At 35.9% G+C, this 16,635-nt stretch overlaps 1 protein-coding gene and 1 long non-coding RNA gene across 2 annotated transcripts in view; one reads left to right on the top strand and one right to left on the bottom strand.

Moving 5' to 3' along the window:
- CLSTN2 (calsyntenin 2) overlaps positions 1 to 16,635 on the bottom strand; it is a 416,233-nt gene that overhangs the window by 38,827 nt on the left and 360,771 nt on the right. The window lies entirely within an intron of this gene.
- On the top strand, positions 5,842 to 6,354 carry LOC308072858. The gene is made up of 2 exons (XR_013931834.1): positions 5,842 to 5,942; positions 5,974 to 6,354. It is a non-coding gene; the product is annotated as an uncharacterized lncRNA (long non-coding RNA).

A 16,635-nucleotide genomic window follows, 5' to 3' on the forward strand; every position in this document is an offset into this window, starting at 1 on the left:
TCTTCAGGAGACTTTAGAGCTCTAAAATATTAATATTATATACTGTTGGGGTTTTTGGTTTTGGTTTTTTTGTTTTGTTTTGTTTTTTTAAAGATAATCTCTTTGGGTTTCCCTTTCTACTTTTATCCTTGAGCAGCTCCATCACATGACACACTTTTTTTCCTGTCTGTAAAATCAATATGCCCTGCCTCTGAAGTGACAATAGATACAGCATCTATGTAGTAATTAAGGCATGCTGGAAGAAAACTATACTGTATATGGGAAAAGAAGGACTCTATATACTGCCATCAGTTAAATCAATGGACAGTACATTGAATAGCATCATCACAATTTACAAGTTCAGTGTTTTTTCCATAAGAATATCATTGCACACTTAACCTCCACGTAAAACCTGTAGTTTGAACTTTAGCTTGCATAGCCCTGCTCGAATTTGATCACCAACTCTCTCTGAGGAAGTTCCTGATTTCTGACAGCTGGTGGCAGTCAGTGAAGGAAAAATATCAAAACAACCCACCAAATTGCCTTGCTCTGGCCCAGTGCTTTTATGCCTCTGAGCCTAGAGCATCACCACTCTTCTAGTCGTTAGCAGTAGTGGTTGTTAGATGGAGTAATTTGTACTCCTTTGTGAGGAAGCCGTTCCATAGCTACTATCTGTATTGGAACTTGGATGTCTCTAGTACATATGCTGATGTTGTGTTAGCTTCATCTGTGGGGAGGGAGATTGGAAAATTAAATAAACATTCCTCTACACTGCTGTTTTACATCTATTTCTTTCTAAATTAGCTTTCAAAGGCCTTAAAGCAGCTATCTTGTCATTGCCATGTAGTTGTAAAAGAATGTGTATGAACAGTCCTAGAACAAAGGAGGTTGAACACTGTGCAAATTAACCCCTTCTTTCTGGAACCTCAACTAAGTATCAGAAGAACATTAACCAGAGAAGGAAACAGAAGAGAAACTTCCTTGCTACCTGTGCGACTCTTAAGCAAGTTATTGCTTCCTCACAGGGCCTTTGGTGAGGAAACTAGATACACAGCTTATATTTCCTACGTCTAGTTGCATGCATAAAAGGAAGAGAAACCTCTTGGTTTCTACTAAGGTAGGGGAAAGCCACAGGAATCTCATTCTCAAGACAAATCTCATTCTCAGGGCTTTACTGACAGTGGAGCAAGTCCGAGCTCCTAAATGAGGTACCAGTTACACACCCATAGACAAACAATATGAAACCCTGGCAACAACAGCCCTAAAACTCTCTTCAGATGTCACTATATTGACACCTTATTTAGGACGGTAAGCAAAGCAGAAAACATTTTCCATGACAGTATATTTTGAAACAGAGAAACTGGAGATGGAGGATTGGCAGGCACTTCTTTGCCCTTATAACCTCACTAATTGAAAAGAGAATGCAGTTTAATGCTGATTGTTTTAAAATTATATTTTGTTTACCTTACAAAACAAATATTTCAATATATATTATTCAGTGAAACATATCTGAGTACAAACCGAATGGATTTTCTCACGTGCCTTGCTCAAGTAAATGCTATATGCAAATAAGTACATATCTAATCACAGTCCTTCCAAACTGATATTTTCAACTGTTTACTCACTGTCTAGTCCATGCTTTTTCTTCTGCTTAATATTTATACAATTTAGACATTTACTTTCACTTAAGAAAATAAATTTTCAAAGACTTCAGGAAACAGCCGAAAGATTTGTTTGGTATTCTTAAGAGAAAAAAGGGGTAGAATACATTATTAGTATATCTTGAATTCTGACAGTTATTATGCAGAATGGTTTATTTAACATGTCAAACAGCAGTGTGGATGTCCATTAAATCAAGAAGATTTGGTGAGGGAAGTATCATCTTTTAACAATTTTTTTTCTCTTGAGAAATACCCCAAGAATACCAATTAATCTAAAAGGAATTCCTGAAAATACATTTATATAGCATGCTTGCCAAGTATACTTCTTTATAGCTACTGATGTTCTCACAGGAAACACCTTGTTGCATTTTATCAGAAATGCCTATTTAACTTGTAGTGACAAATAAAAGCAATCCTTTTTCTCCCTCCTCAGCACTTCCCCCTCCATGTACATTGAAATGAACGCAGAAGGAAGAGCAAGCACCTAAAAGAGGTGAGTCTGCATTTAGTACCTGACTTACAGAGGTAAGACATGTTTTGCTCTTTGACTTTCCCAAGATAAAAACCTGAATCTCGCAGAACTCTGTAGTGTATTTTATTCTGAGGTTGACTGACACAGCACATGTCTTTCATCTCAAAGAAGAGGGTGAACAAATACACTGCAGTCACTCTGTGGCAACTGGGGCAAATGTTTTATTACTGTGAGTTAGTTTTAATCTCATTTGTGTATCATAGAACCATAGAATCCCTTAGATTGGAGAAGACCTTTAAAATCATCAAGTCCAACCGTTAACCCAGCACTGCCAAGTCCACCACAAGTCATCCTCAGCTTAAAAGAGCTAAGTATATAGATCTGATTCTGAGTTTTCCAAGACTTATTTGGTTTGTTTCTAAATTACCTGCCCCATATACTAGAGAGAGTATCTTAATTGTAGCATTGAACTCTTCTTCTAGGTGGATTCTTTTAGTCTCCCTTGTGCTGTTGGCATCCTGCCATGCAGAGTAGATCACTGTCTTTCATTGCAGTATTCTGTGCCCTCTTTTGTAGTCACAATATCCATCCTATTATCCCATCATTTAATGAAGCCAACTTTATTCCAACCACATAAGACATTTGAGTCATCTGCAAACCAACCTTCAGAGTTCAAAAACTGAAAGGAATTAAAAAAACCTAACAGTAAGCCTCTATCCATTAACTGTAAAAAAAGAAAGGAGGGGGGAAAAGAATAATCAAAGACGTCTATCTCTTAGCTTCTCATTTTGCAGTCCCCTGAAAAGATCTTGCGTAATATTACTGTTGGCCCTTTTCCAACAGAAACCATTCTATTTTGAAATATACCTGGATAGATTCTGGACAGATTCTTCTCCTCTCTTACTCTTAGAAGAGACTAGATTACTCTGTACTGTACCTAAAGACTTTTACGTTACTGTAAGATTAAGAGAGTTGATTGGGTGGGGAAGGATGTATTAAAAACAACTCAATAGTTCCATACTTTCTAGCTTTCTGTTGTACATATATATCTATCAATGTATGATATATAGAAGTACACATATACATACCTAAATGCACAAAATTTGGTGTGGTTTTTTGTTATTGCAACCTAGAATGAAATAAATTCAAAAAAACATTTGCAGAACAGTTATAGATTTCCTATGATTTAAAGTAAATAGGGAACGTTGTTTTCAAAATGTTAACATGGTATGATCACTAAAATTAATAAACCCCAAACAGCTCATATCAATGTGAGTATTTTCTTAGACCAGTTTTTAGTATTCTACCAGTTGTGAATCTCTTATTCTAGTTGTAAAGACTTCAGGGTACTTTCACAGCTTATATCAGAACAAATCAGTTTAAAACCTGCTAAACCCTTCACAATTATCAGAGCATCCAAAGATATATTAAAAGTTTTCAGAGACTAAATATTTAATAACTGAGTTGGGCTGAAATTGAAACTAAACTATTGAAGTGAAACATGGCTAACAGAAAACTGATAACTATTAACTATACTATTCAATAAAACTATTACTGCTATTCCTTCAGCTACCTAATAATAAAAACAGTCTCGGTAGGTAATATAAGGCAAAATAATTTGTATAAACTGTTATAATGATGTCATAAAGAAATATTAATGGGATTAGGACAGAATATGTTCAATATTCTTCATCAGTAAGGAAATTTTCCCTAGTCATTAATCCCTCTCTCTCCCTCGAGTAAATAAGCCCAGTGAACGCTATTGGAAGATGATGGTCAGAACTGGGCCAGCACTCTTTCCAGGCTCTCTAGGCTGAGGGATGGTCTTTAAATGAGAGTATATAATGGGGGCCACTGATGTGGCACCTTGTTTCAGAAGCCATATCCCCTTTTTATAGGGCTGTCAGGAATTGATGCCTAATGGAGGCAGCACTGATTTCAGCAGAAGCTAGAAAGTCAGGACATGAGTGGACCAGTTAAATAAGCATTTAGCAACTTTCTCTACTGCTGTTTAAATAATAAGAATTTTAAAAAAGGTTTTCATTTCAGGCGTGCTTTGTTTTTATAATATTCATTACCTTTAACAGAAAGCTTTACTGAACAGTAACTCATACTGATAGTGTTGTTTTACTTTGATCCTTTCATTTCTTTCACTTTTTTCCTATTAATTACACCACTTGATCATGAACTAACAAAAGGCAGAAAAGTACCCTGATTAAGTTCAAACAGCATTTAACAGTCCAACTGTCAGAATTGGTGATCTCAAAAGAGTATTAGCTGTTTTGTTTTCAGTCTTCTTCAGGAGAAAGGGTCTAGCAGGTATCAGAAAATGTTTGTTCTACAAAAAAATAACCCCTCACAGTCATCAGACTTTCTTCTTAGAATTTTATAAAATATTCCTTTAGCAATGACTAAAACCCTCACAATCTCCATTAGAAAAAATACAACCGTTCCATAATTCATTCATTTTCATGTGCATTCTACAAAGAAGTTGTTCCCAAAACAACATATAACGTGGTAGAAAATTAAAACAAAAGAAACCACAGAAAATACTCAGGACTCACCCTGAACATCAGTGTCACAACAAGCTGTGAGTTCACACTCAATTTTTAGCATAATTATGCATGCTGGCTTTTCCTTCAAACTAGCTTTCTGAATGTTGAGCAGCATCCATTTGAGACTTATACAGCACCCAGTTGAAGTTTTATGCCTGATGTTCCTGATGTAACAGAACTGTAAATCTCAAAAGACCTACTCAAAATTTGTAGACAGATCATCAACTCAATGAATCTCTTAAAATCCCATGTCCTTACTAAATCAAAATGTTTTTATTTAAGAATACTCAGATAAAAATTTTTAACTTGCACAATCATTCATCAACAGAGTAGCAGGCAACTAAAAGGTGAGGAAGGAAAAAAAATAGCAGTGTTTATCAGAAATAACTCTATATTGTCCACACCTAAAGTAGACAATTTCTGCTTAGCTTGTCAGACTCAACTAACCATAACCAACGATGACCAATAATTATATGCTCTGATCTCTTTGATTGAGTGACTCTATCTTTGACTAATATATTTTAGAGCTCCTTCTCTCATCTTTATGGATTATAAAAACAAGTAAACATGCCACAAGCCACCTGGGGCTAGAGGAAGGGGCAATGATTTCATTAATTTAGTTGTTAAAGTTAGATGGGCCTTTTAAGTGTCTCCTCTTTATAAAACAAGTAGTTAAATTCCCTGTAGAGTCTATAGAAAAAAGTGCATTACTTTGAAGACTTTCAGAGACACCTCTAGTCTCCTCAGGTTTCATCAACATAAAATTTTCAAAAGCTCATTCAGTGTCAAAATTAGGCAGTTAAAATGGAGTAGACTTGAAAAATCAGTATTGTCACAAGAACAACTTACTCTTTACAAAACATTTGGCCAGAGGAAGCTTTTCCTATTACCAAAGCCAGAAGATGATCTAGAAAAGCAGTCTATGTGTGTTTTTTTTTTAAACAAGGGTTAACATTTGCTCAGTTCCTGTACATATAATATTTATGGATTAAAATAATTATAATATCCCAGTTTTATTTATGTGGGAACTTGAATTATGCTCTTTATCAATTTTATTCAAAAGATCACCCTACCCATTGGTACCCTTTCAGCTAAAGGCAGCATTCCACTGGACACTCACTGCTTCCCTAATGTTTTCTATTTTAAAGGGGATGGTTATGCTGATGGTCTTTGTAATGATATGGAGAAATAGTGTGAAATGAGGACAATGGACATCGATTGTGATTGTATATGTCTGCTCAAGGAATGTGGGTATGGTGACTAGTCATGGGTGCGGTGTCTGGTCACATAGGCACAAATCCTTGAGGAGACAACCACAGTTTTGAGGAGACGCCTGCCCTTCTTCCTCTAACAAAAGGGCTATTTAAAAAAGAATGAGAAAAGGATGAGAGATATTCCAATGCTATCTAGAGGGAGGGAGTGCTAAGTCTCCTTGCTGGAGAAGATCGGATGGTCACAAGAACATGAATCACCTACAAACCTGCAAGACCACCACATTCCAGGAAACGGACTGATAAGCTAATTAACATACGAAGCGGGGTTTAGGTAACGAATATGTATAGGCGTTAATTGAATATTCATTTGTTTCATTGTATAAATGTGAGATGGTTCGTCACTTCGGGTATGCACGCTTGTGGAGGAGCGATCCCCCGTGCATCTGCGCGCAATAAACATACCTACTTTATAACTTTCGAGTTATAGAGTCTAATTCCGCACGTCAGTAAGGTGCTCTGAGATCGAGCAGTTAATATGATGGTTACTGCTACTTAATTGCAGACCATACCAACATTCCACAAATGAGTTACTTGCACATATAAAAGAATAAATAAAACTATTAAAGATAATGCAAAGAACTTTGCTTTGGAAATGCTGCACGGCCACTGCCAGCACAGATTTGCCCTTTAAAATCTACTGCTGCGCAGAGCGGGAAAAGAAAGGGAAGAAAGAAGCATTATACCTCCCACCATGAAATGCTGCAGCTTGTCAGGCTCAATAAAATATTTCATTGGTCCTATCAGGGTGGGAAACTGCTTCTTTCTAAATGGAAAGAATGATCAATATTCTCAGATAAATGTACTTTCTACCTAATAATGAAACATGGTAATGTTTTTTTTTAAATCAAGTTGAATCAACCCTTATCTATCTGAATCTGAGGAATACAAAGAACAATCAAAATCTTAACCAGAATAAACATTACAAGCTTCATTTTCTGCCTTCAACTTTGAAGGGCTGCTTTATTTATTTATTTATATGCCAGATACCTACACTATGATTTGTCAATATAAATTTTCTGTTAAAGATCTCTTTAAATTACAGAAAGTACTATAAATGTGATACATATTATAAATGTTATAGTGCCTCTATATATGATCAGAGATTAAAAAATGGAAAGATTTAGGGAGACAGCATCTTAGAGAACTACTCACAAACTGAACACATAATTACCACTTAACAAGTAAGAATAACATCACGGAAAAAAAACCCTAACCCCCCCAGATCCTTTGACCTCCTACCTAACTGAAATAGCCCAAATACCTCATTTGTTTCATAGCCTGAAACTTGAAAATGGATTGCCATTATTTTATTGAAGTTTTCAATTAAATTTTAGACTTTTGACTAATAAGGCTTTTACAAAGCAAGAAACACTTTTCTTTCCAAAAGGTGCATATTATGATCATGAACACATCAATGTGAAGTGACCAAATAGGTTAGGGATAACATTTTCATGGACGTCCAAATTGTGTTAGTCTTACCTGCATTATATTAATGTCCTTCCTAAAACTGAGGTATAACCAACACTGAAAAGAAGTGTGGGTTTTGAGCAAACTATATTTGAAGGCAGTTGAAATGAGCTTTTGGACTGTGAATTTATTCCCACCTCAAGACAGCATACATGAAACTCTCCTTTGTCACTCCTGGGGCTTTATCATTCATCTTTGAATCTTATCTGGAATTTAAACCACTTTCTCTGATCTCCAGGATCTGTCTTCTGCTCAGGTGATAGATGCAGGGATTCTGTCTGTTAGATACTTCTATTAAGAGATTACATGTTTAACTAGCCTCCTGAAACATGTATTATTTGCTAGAAAAACAAGGTCATGCTTTTCAGTATGCTAATAATACTTAATTGAAAAAAAAAGTCTGAGTGTTAATACAAAACACGCCCTCCTATTCTTTGCAATTACTTTTCAAATACTAATAAACTGGGTTTTTTTTCAGTTTGCTTCTTAAAAACCTGACTGAAATACCAATACTCAAATGTTAAAGGTAACATTATAGCCAGGCACCTTGACTGCCTGCTGCTCCAAGGACTGAGTTTTCAGGCAGCTAAGTCTGGCCATACACCTGAACCTGAAGGGTATTCAATAACTTAGTATTGTTTTCTCTCTGAGCATAAGGAGCTTGCACTAAGAAAAGGGAGTTTGTCACTGTTCAAAAGAGGATGATATATCCTTCCCTTGCTGTTGGTGTTTGTAACAAATACAATGCTCATCTCAGTGCAGAGAGTGTGATTAATGCAAACTAGGCTCCAGAGACAAAGCAAACAGGCTAATTGTGGCTTGTTTGCTTTTGAGGGGAAACAGTTAGGCTCAGCTCTGGAAACTGGATTTTGAAGAGATTTCCTCTCTCCTCCTCCTCACACATACTCACCTACATGCATCACTCACTTCATTAGACCGAAGCACTAGACTCTCCTTATCTATTCAAATCCCACAGGAAGTGCTATGTGCTATTTTTCATTCATGAAATAAATACCCAGTCTTGATACCTCAGTTCTCACCTACCACCTGGAAAATACCAGGATTCCTGGGTTGGGTAGTCTGCACAGAGATAAAAGCCTACCAGAATATTCCACTGTGCTAATGACCTCTCTATTGCTGAAAATGGGACTGCTGCCTCTGAATGCTTTCCATCACCTGGCAAATCCCTCTTCAAAGGTTTGCTGTCCCTGAAGGAAGTGTTGACACTGCTTGCAGGCTTGTGAGGATTGCTTTAAATGTACTCAGCAAAGGAAGACCGAGCTGACACAGGCATTAAACACCCTTTTACAATTCCCATATTTTGGGAAAGGTGATTTACTTGAAAGATATTTGCTGTGTTGAAGGTGTGCACTGCAAATCAGAGATCAAAGAATTCCTGCTCTTACACAAATCTCACATTAAACTGAGACGATATCTCCACAGAATCACTTAGTGTTATTTGTATGGAAGCCCACTGTTATAATAATTTTGAATATTGCTGTAGTCTAAGATGGAGTTAGCTATAACTGCAGAAAGACACATAAGAAATAGACACTCCTTCCCCATGCAGATTAGTGTTGTATTTACTTCAGTTCCAGCAGGTAATTAGAATCATAGAATCATTCAGGTTGGAAAAGATCTTTGAGATCATCAAGTGCACTGTTAACCCAGCATTGCCAAGTCCACCACCGAGCCATGTCCCTAAGCACCACATCTATGTGTTTTTTCAACACCTCCAGGGATGGTGACTCCACCACCTCCCTGGGCAGCCTGTTCCAATGCTTCACCACCCTTTCAGTGAAGAAATTTTTCCTAATATCCAACCTAAACCTCCCCTAGCATTACTTGAGGATGCTTCCTCTTGTCCTGTTGCTTGTTATCTGGGAGAAGAGCCCGACCCGCACCTGTCTGCAACCTCCTTTCAGGTAGTTGTAGAGAGCAGTACGGTTCTGAGTGTCATTGTCTCCAGGCTAAACCCCAGTCCCCTCAGCCACTGCTCATAAGACTTGTTCTCTAGACCCTTCATCAGCTCCATTGCCTGTCTCTGGGCACAATCCAGTACTATCAGGACATAATGCAGAGAAAAGCAAATGCTGTTTTGTTTTTGTTGCAGAAAAAGGTGTGATGAGTCATATTTGCCTAGCTCAATAATTTCAGTAAAGTGAAGAATGGTTGTATATTCATGCTTCTGTATTTACACTCAAAGATAAGTCAGGAAATTATACAACCCAAACATTATGCATAGTCTCTTTACTGAAATGGTAAGTGCTGGGCCTTTAATTACATAGCTGGCATTTTGCAGACAGGCTGATTATATGTTATATACCATGCAGAGGTAATTAGTTATCAGCTATATTTGTGACTTTGCCAGAGAATGTTGTTATTAATCAGTATATAGCTCTTTTTCAGTACTAATCACAATTATGTTCTTAGTGCCTTTATGGAAGGAAACAAGTCAGCATTGAGGGCCTGCATCCCAGAATAGTTTTGGGTTGATGTTAGAGACATGAAAGAAATAGACTGTGGGAAGAAATTTTCAATATCAGTGTTGCACAAAACCTTGATGTTTCATGGATATCATTAAAGAAATTATCTAAAAGCTCAAACATTTATTCACAGTTGAGCTGGCTGAAATTTTCCTTGTGCAGCACTGTTTTGCTGATTAGAAAAAGTCTGCTGGATTACAGACATTGCTCTAAAATAAAATTACTATTGCTAGAAATGGGACAACTGCTTCTTCAGACAAAAAAAAAAAAAAAAAAAAAAAAAAAGGCACTAAAAGATATGCCTTTTTGTGTTTGCCAAAATGTGGCACAAATGGTTTAGGTGTTTTTAAAATTGTATATCCCTTTCTTAAAGAAAAAAGAGGAAAAGAAAATCTGAATATTGAAGACAAGAAGTCCGATATGCTTCCCTAAAGTACATTATAGTAGACCCAAACCAGTTCATATGGAACTCACAAGAGCAGATATTTCCTCTTAACTTCCCTATAGCCTTTGGCAGGGTCAGGAGGTAATTTGGGATGAAACCTCTGTCCTTCACAGCAGAACTGAAACTACTTTTCAAAATGAAACTACCCATCCAGTAGTACTTTTTGATTTCTTCAGTACCAAAACAGAAAAAAGGGATTATCTATCTGCAGTTTTGTTCCTTGTCATTTTGCTGTGATTCTGCGGATGGCAAGTTCACAATTAAGAGCAGCAATGGCAGATGCCAAGTGATTCAGTTTCCCTCGGGTATATCAGCAGTACATTTTGCTTTCCTCAAAATTATATCGTAATTCTTCAGTAAAAAAGTATTCTTTGGAAACAAAGCACAGACTGTTTATATGGCAGCATCAACCTCTCTCCTCTCTACTTTCCGTACTCATTTTCTGTTTCTCCATATCTGTGGTCATCCTTTTCCTCTCTTGCCTCTCCACCTCATCCCCCTGCATCATCCACGATCCAGTAGTTTTTTGTCATTTTTATGTTTTCATAGCAAGAACTAAAGCTGTATCTATATTTCTTGTATGATTCAGAGATCCTCATATTCAACATATGCTGTTGCTTCACTGCTACTCCCAGCACTCTCAGCCAGACCCAGGAGCCAGCTTTACGCTTTTTGAAGTTACTTTTTGAGTTACTACTCCTCATGGGGAGGATTCAATTGAATTTGCATTTTTTCTTTTGTAAAGTACTCAACAATTCATAATTGACATCATTTTAGCATTTGCTGCTACATTCCACTGAGGGACTAGAAACCACTTGTGCCCTATTCAAATGTAGTGTGCTAAACCCAAAAATTAGTTTATTAAAGACATTAAGTGCACATAGGTAAAGGAAAAAAAAAAAAGGCTATAAAGCGATCACGCACCAATAAGCATTCTTCAGATTACATATTAAAAAGTAATTATGACCAAACAGAGGTAAGGCAAATCAATAGCAAAAGTAACTCTGGCCAATAATTTTCCTGCATACCATAAAGTGAATATCTTTTAGACCAAAACACCCAAAAGAATTCCAGTTTAGCCTATCCATTGCTATGAAGACGATAAATCCCATAAATCATTAGAATTGTGGATGACTCCAAAAGGTAAGTGGAAACATACAAGGTCCAAACAGAACTTTTGTTATTCCCTATATGCTACAGCTATTAAAACTGGGAATGTTGCATGTATGAGATGTTTTAAGTTGTATGACCTTTTATCTTCCTCCTAAACAATGAAAAGGAGATCAGTTGGGTTTATGTAGGTACAGCATGACATATAGGTAGATTACACTCAGCAACCAAATAATATTTCAGATATTAATGGATTATACCCACTTACAGTACTATCTCAGAACTTACTCTATTTGCTCAAGGCTAGAGATTGCTCTGCTTGGTTTGTTATTAATATCCACTACAGCACCACCATGCCTGAATTACTTTATACCATTGCAGAGGAAATACACGGAGTCATGTTCTATCTGAAACCCAACTTCTATGCTCTGAATGAAAATTATGTGAGAAGGCTGAGGTTTTGGATAATTTTGTATAGAAAGCTTTCTGGAAATAAAGTTCACGTATAAAATGCCTCCCTCTCCCTTTTACTCAGATAAGTAGCAGATTTAAGAGATATTAGTGGGTGGCCACCAAAATCATTACTATAAAATAAGACTTTGTTTTTTCTATAAAAAAGAAATTATCAGGTTTCCTTTTTATGAAAAAAAAAATAATCCCAAGAATACATGAGAAATACATATTTTGATATGCATCCCTGCATTTCTTGTCCATCTGTACCTGGATGTTTGTAGAGATCTGTATCTCCTTTTCAGATTTCTTTTTTCTCTAATATTTACTCTTATTCTTAAAGTATGACAAAGAAGCTTCTGAATCATAAGCTTTAAATATCATTTTTTTCATTTAACACTTTTTATTCCTCTAACATTTTAGCTCCACAAGAAAAGATTCTCAAGAGCCTGAAAGGGCCTGTATATCAAATGTTTCATGATGATGACTAAACATGTCTGAAGGAGGTAAAGACTTAGTGGGAGAAATCACATTTACACTATATCTGTCATACCAAAATCACAACTGAAAGCATAGCCAATTTATAATAGCTACTTCCCAGAGAAACAGAAATTCTCTGGGGCAGCCAACTATCAAAGCAAATCTATGAAAGCATCAGACAGTGTGGGGCTGTGTGTTCCCCTCAAGTGCACAGCAAGCATACACTCACCCATCCCTCGGTGCGCAGGAATTGTTAATTTTTATGTAGCATTCCCGTGGCTGATTAGATTAGAAGAAAAGCATCACTGACTGTACAAATTAATTATGTACTTTACATTTAGAGTACGACATACTGAAAAAAAATTACAGAAAAGCAACATTTGCATGTCTTTTGGCTAACAAAAAATACTTGTTTGTATTCTGATTTTCAAATTACGAGTATGAGGTTAAGACATCATTAATGCAAAATCATGCAGGTTTCATATTCTATTACTCTAGACCTAAACTTTGTTCCTAGTGAATAAAAATATATAATACATCAATAGACTGTGTGGATAATTCATTGTAGTAAAGCTTTCATTTAGTGTACTGATAATTAAAATAACCAGTTGTACTGAAATCTGGAAATTACAATAATAAATTCAATTAAAAAAAATTTGACAACCTATTCTATTGCAAAATATAACTGAAAAATATCTCGTGTGCCTTCAGCTCAGATACAGTCAGTGCAACTGACTACGCAGCACACATCTGTCCTACTAAACTACTATCTCAGTTTAAAACAAATAATTATTGTGAGATGCTCTTAAACTATAAGTACCTGAGTAATTTTTGCTGCTAGCAGAGGTATCATGAAATAGGAAACTGATAAGACAGGATTTTTGAAGGCATGAAAATTCAGGGAGATACTTTTCATGGAAGTTCTATGAATAGCAGTCAGAGACACACACAATTTTTCATATCAAAGGTTAAACATAGCACTTCCACAACCCGGAACTTGGACATTTCTAGTAGAACCTAAATATAGTTAGTGTGCAAATTTCAGGAAATATTGAATTGTGGACCTTTTCTTTCAAATTTTCAAGCAAATATTACTTCCTGTAAAGCAACAGAATTTAGGAATTAAACCAAGAATAAGGTACTGGAGTCTACATAATTTTAAAGGATAAAGACAAATTTGGTGGATGATTCTGAGATACCTTGGTCCATGTATAAAATCAAGAAAGGATTCACTGGCTTGCAGAAGGCTTTCAAATGCTGAAAAGATGGCTAGTCACCTAACATCAGGTCATGAGGAAAGGGGCACCTACTTACAAGTTTTTCAACATTTCTGACAAAAAAGTTGAAAAGCATGTAAGAAATCAGAGGATTACTTGACTTTCTGAGCTTTTATGAAAAGCTGTGCGGTGAACAATTAAATTGGCTTTATTCTTTTCCTGAAAACTTCCAAGGAAGCAATTAAAGGCTTTGCATAAATCCCTGTTTTGTAAGATTCTACCAGCTCAAATGTGTTTCCTAAGTCCAAGCCGTTGCTACGTGTAACAGAACTGCAAGGTGGGTGGGAAGGCATTGTTGTGTTTTACTTAACCGGTGATTAATGTAGATTTATTTTTGGGCTGATTCTTCATGTCTAAATTCCAAGTCAAACCAAACCAAACTGCTGAACGTGTATGAAAATTGCAACTGAAACACCAAATCAGAACTGCTTTTCTATGTAAGCACATGGATAGTTTAATGAAATCCACTGTAACTGCTTAAATACTTAAAAGATAAGCCCACAGGTAAATTGTCCAATTGAACGAGAAAGTGACAGTCAAGGAAGGGAAGAACAGTACTGCAAGGAATCCAAGGATGACCTTCAGAAAGGTCTCTTACAGCAGTTACCTGAAGGAAACTGGACATCTCCTGTTACCTTTGCATAAAAACTACTGTGGTCTTCTATTGCATATACACCGGAGTTAGATTAATAAAATAATTTTCTGTTTTAATTGTAGTACACTTAAGTGGGATCCCAATTCTTCTTCTATTTACTTTAGCTGAGCACTGAGTGATAAGTTACTGTAAGAATTTCATTAAATAAACCACATCCAGTTAAATATTCAGAACACAGACAATGAAGACTGAGTTTGAGATCAGGGTGTCTGAGCTGACCGTTGAGCACTACAGCAAACCCTTACTCAGGAGCGCATCCAAATCCAACGATGTCAGCAGAGATGCCTTGGTGAGACAGACCTTGAGGCCACTTATGCAAAGAACAAAAGTTGCCACGCAGGCTGTGTATCCAGTTACAACAACAGTAAATTGCTCTGAACAAGTTTGAGTCCACAGGTTAATTGAAGTAAACAAATTGAATCGGAGAAGGCTGAATTTGTAATAAAACAATCATTGTAAAATTGGAAAATAACTTAGCAAGACCCTGAACTCTGACTAACTACTTGAAAAAATGCAGTAAAATTCTTCAGTGTCTCGAACACCATTAACTGTCCATTTGAAAGAGCACTAGTGTAGGGCTTGGAAGATCTGTACGCTACAAGCCTGCAGGTTTTTGTCCATTTTTGAGCAGGCATGAGTAAATTAGAAACAGGAACTTAACTGGCTGCTGTGAGGTTACTTTAAAACTTGGAAAGTATGCTATAATATGACAGTAGACCTTTTTGTAATAGATATGTGATAGTGATGGTTGGTTTTCTTTTAATTTGGTTGCTGACATAGGATTTTTATGACCTTAATATGCAAATACTACAAAAAAAAGTAGCAAAACCTAATAAAATATTACAGTTATCAATAATAATACTAAAGCACATCACAATTTTCCTGAAATCATGATTCAATAATGTTAAAAATTGTAACTTTAAAGTTGCACTTAGAATCTTACAGTTTCATTGGAAAACGATTTCTGCTAATGAAAAAAATTCAAGTAAGGATCCTGCTTTCACCTGCCTATGAAGCTTCTGTAGGGTTCATTTCCTGCTTACAAAGAACATGGAATTCTAAAGTAAGAAATGCTTTTAAGACACATAATTATTCATAAGGATTTCCAATTTCAGCCAGCACTAATAATACTACTAAAATATAAATGGATTCATAATTATTTGTAACATAGTCAGGGCCAAGATGCTGGTTAATGTTAAGTTTTGAAGTAATCCTGGCTCTGTCATGCTCTGGCAAAGCTCATGAATCCAAGAAAAGCTTAAAGACTTCATTTCTAATGGGTGGCACTGAATTAAAAAAGAAAAAAAAACCCCAAACCAACCTGCACAGTTATCCTGACCTTATTTAAAAGCTGATGATGTTCTTTTTACTGTTACAGAGCATATGTTTCTAAGGTAAGAAAATGAAGGTTTATATTCTCAGCCAGTGCAGTAGCAGTTGCATTGAGACGAAGAGGACAGATTAGATTTCCATCAGCAGATACGCTGGCTTATAAACTTTGCCAATCCTTAAAGTAGCCCTCAGTAATTTTTTTACTTTCTGCAGCATATAAGCCCACTGATATTGTAATATTTCAATATGGCTAACAGATATCAATTGTCATGAAAGTCTGATGATTACAGAAAGTGGTTTTTAACTCTATCTCTTAAGATAGACAATATCTTAAAAAAGTAGAGCTCTTTGTTAAAAGCGAAATTGATCTTGCTTCAAAATCATATAAAAAAAATATTTGGTTTACCCACTACAGTCATTCTTAATATATCTCAAGAGTTCTGTAAATAAAAAAAAATCGGATTTGATGACCTAGGGAGGTGGTATAGTGGGATCTGACAAATCTATAGTAAAGCTAAACGTCTCCTACAGTCTTAGGTGTGGAGGTTTTTTATATGGTCACTTTCACAGGACAAATTACTGATATCACTTTTATTAAACCATTAGCAACCACAATATTTTTTTTTTTTAAATATTAGGCATTAATTAGAGAGTCACACATAACAAGACTGGAAGGCATTTTAAGAAGACACATAAAGTTCATCTCTCTCTGCCAAGGCTGCACCAAGTACATCCACTAAAATCTGAATAATAACTATAAGAAAATAAAATTTAATGGGTAAAATATAAAAAAGGAAGATTAGTAGATAAGTTCTACTTTCATTTTAAGTCACATTTCAGTAGCAAATAATTTGATTTCTGTAAGCTTCAGTTCCAAATCTAATAACAAACTGGATTTACAGACAACAACACAGTAGGAAGATATCCATTCAGTTTGCTAAGCACAGTAGACTGAATTCACTGGAATCTGACCATAATGTGATCTACCATTT

The sequence above is a fragment of the Falco punctatus genome, assembly GCF_963210335.1.
Source record: "Falco punctatus genome assembly, chromosome: 13".
In the NCBI taxonomy this organism is placed as follows: Eukaryota; Metazoa; Chordata; class Aves; order Falconiformes; family Falconidae; genus Falco; species Falco punctatus.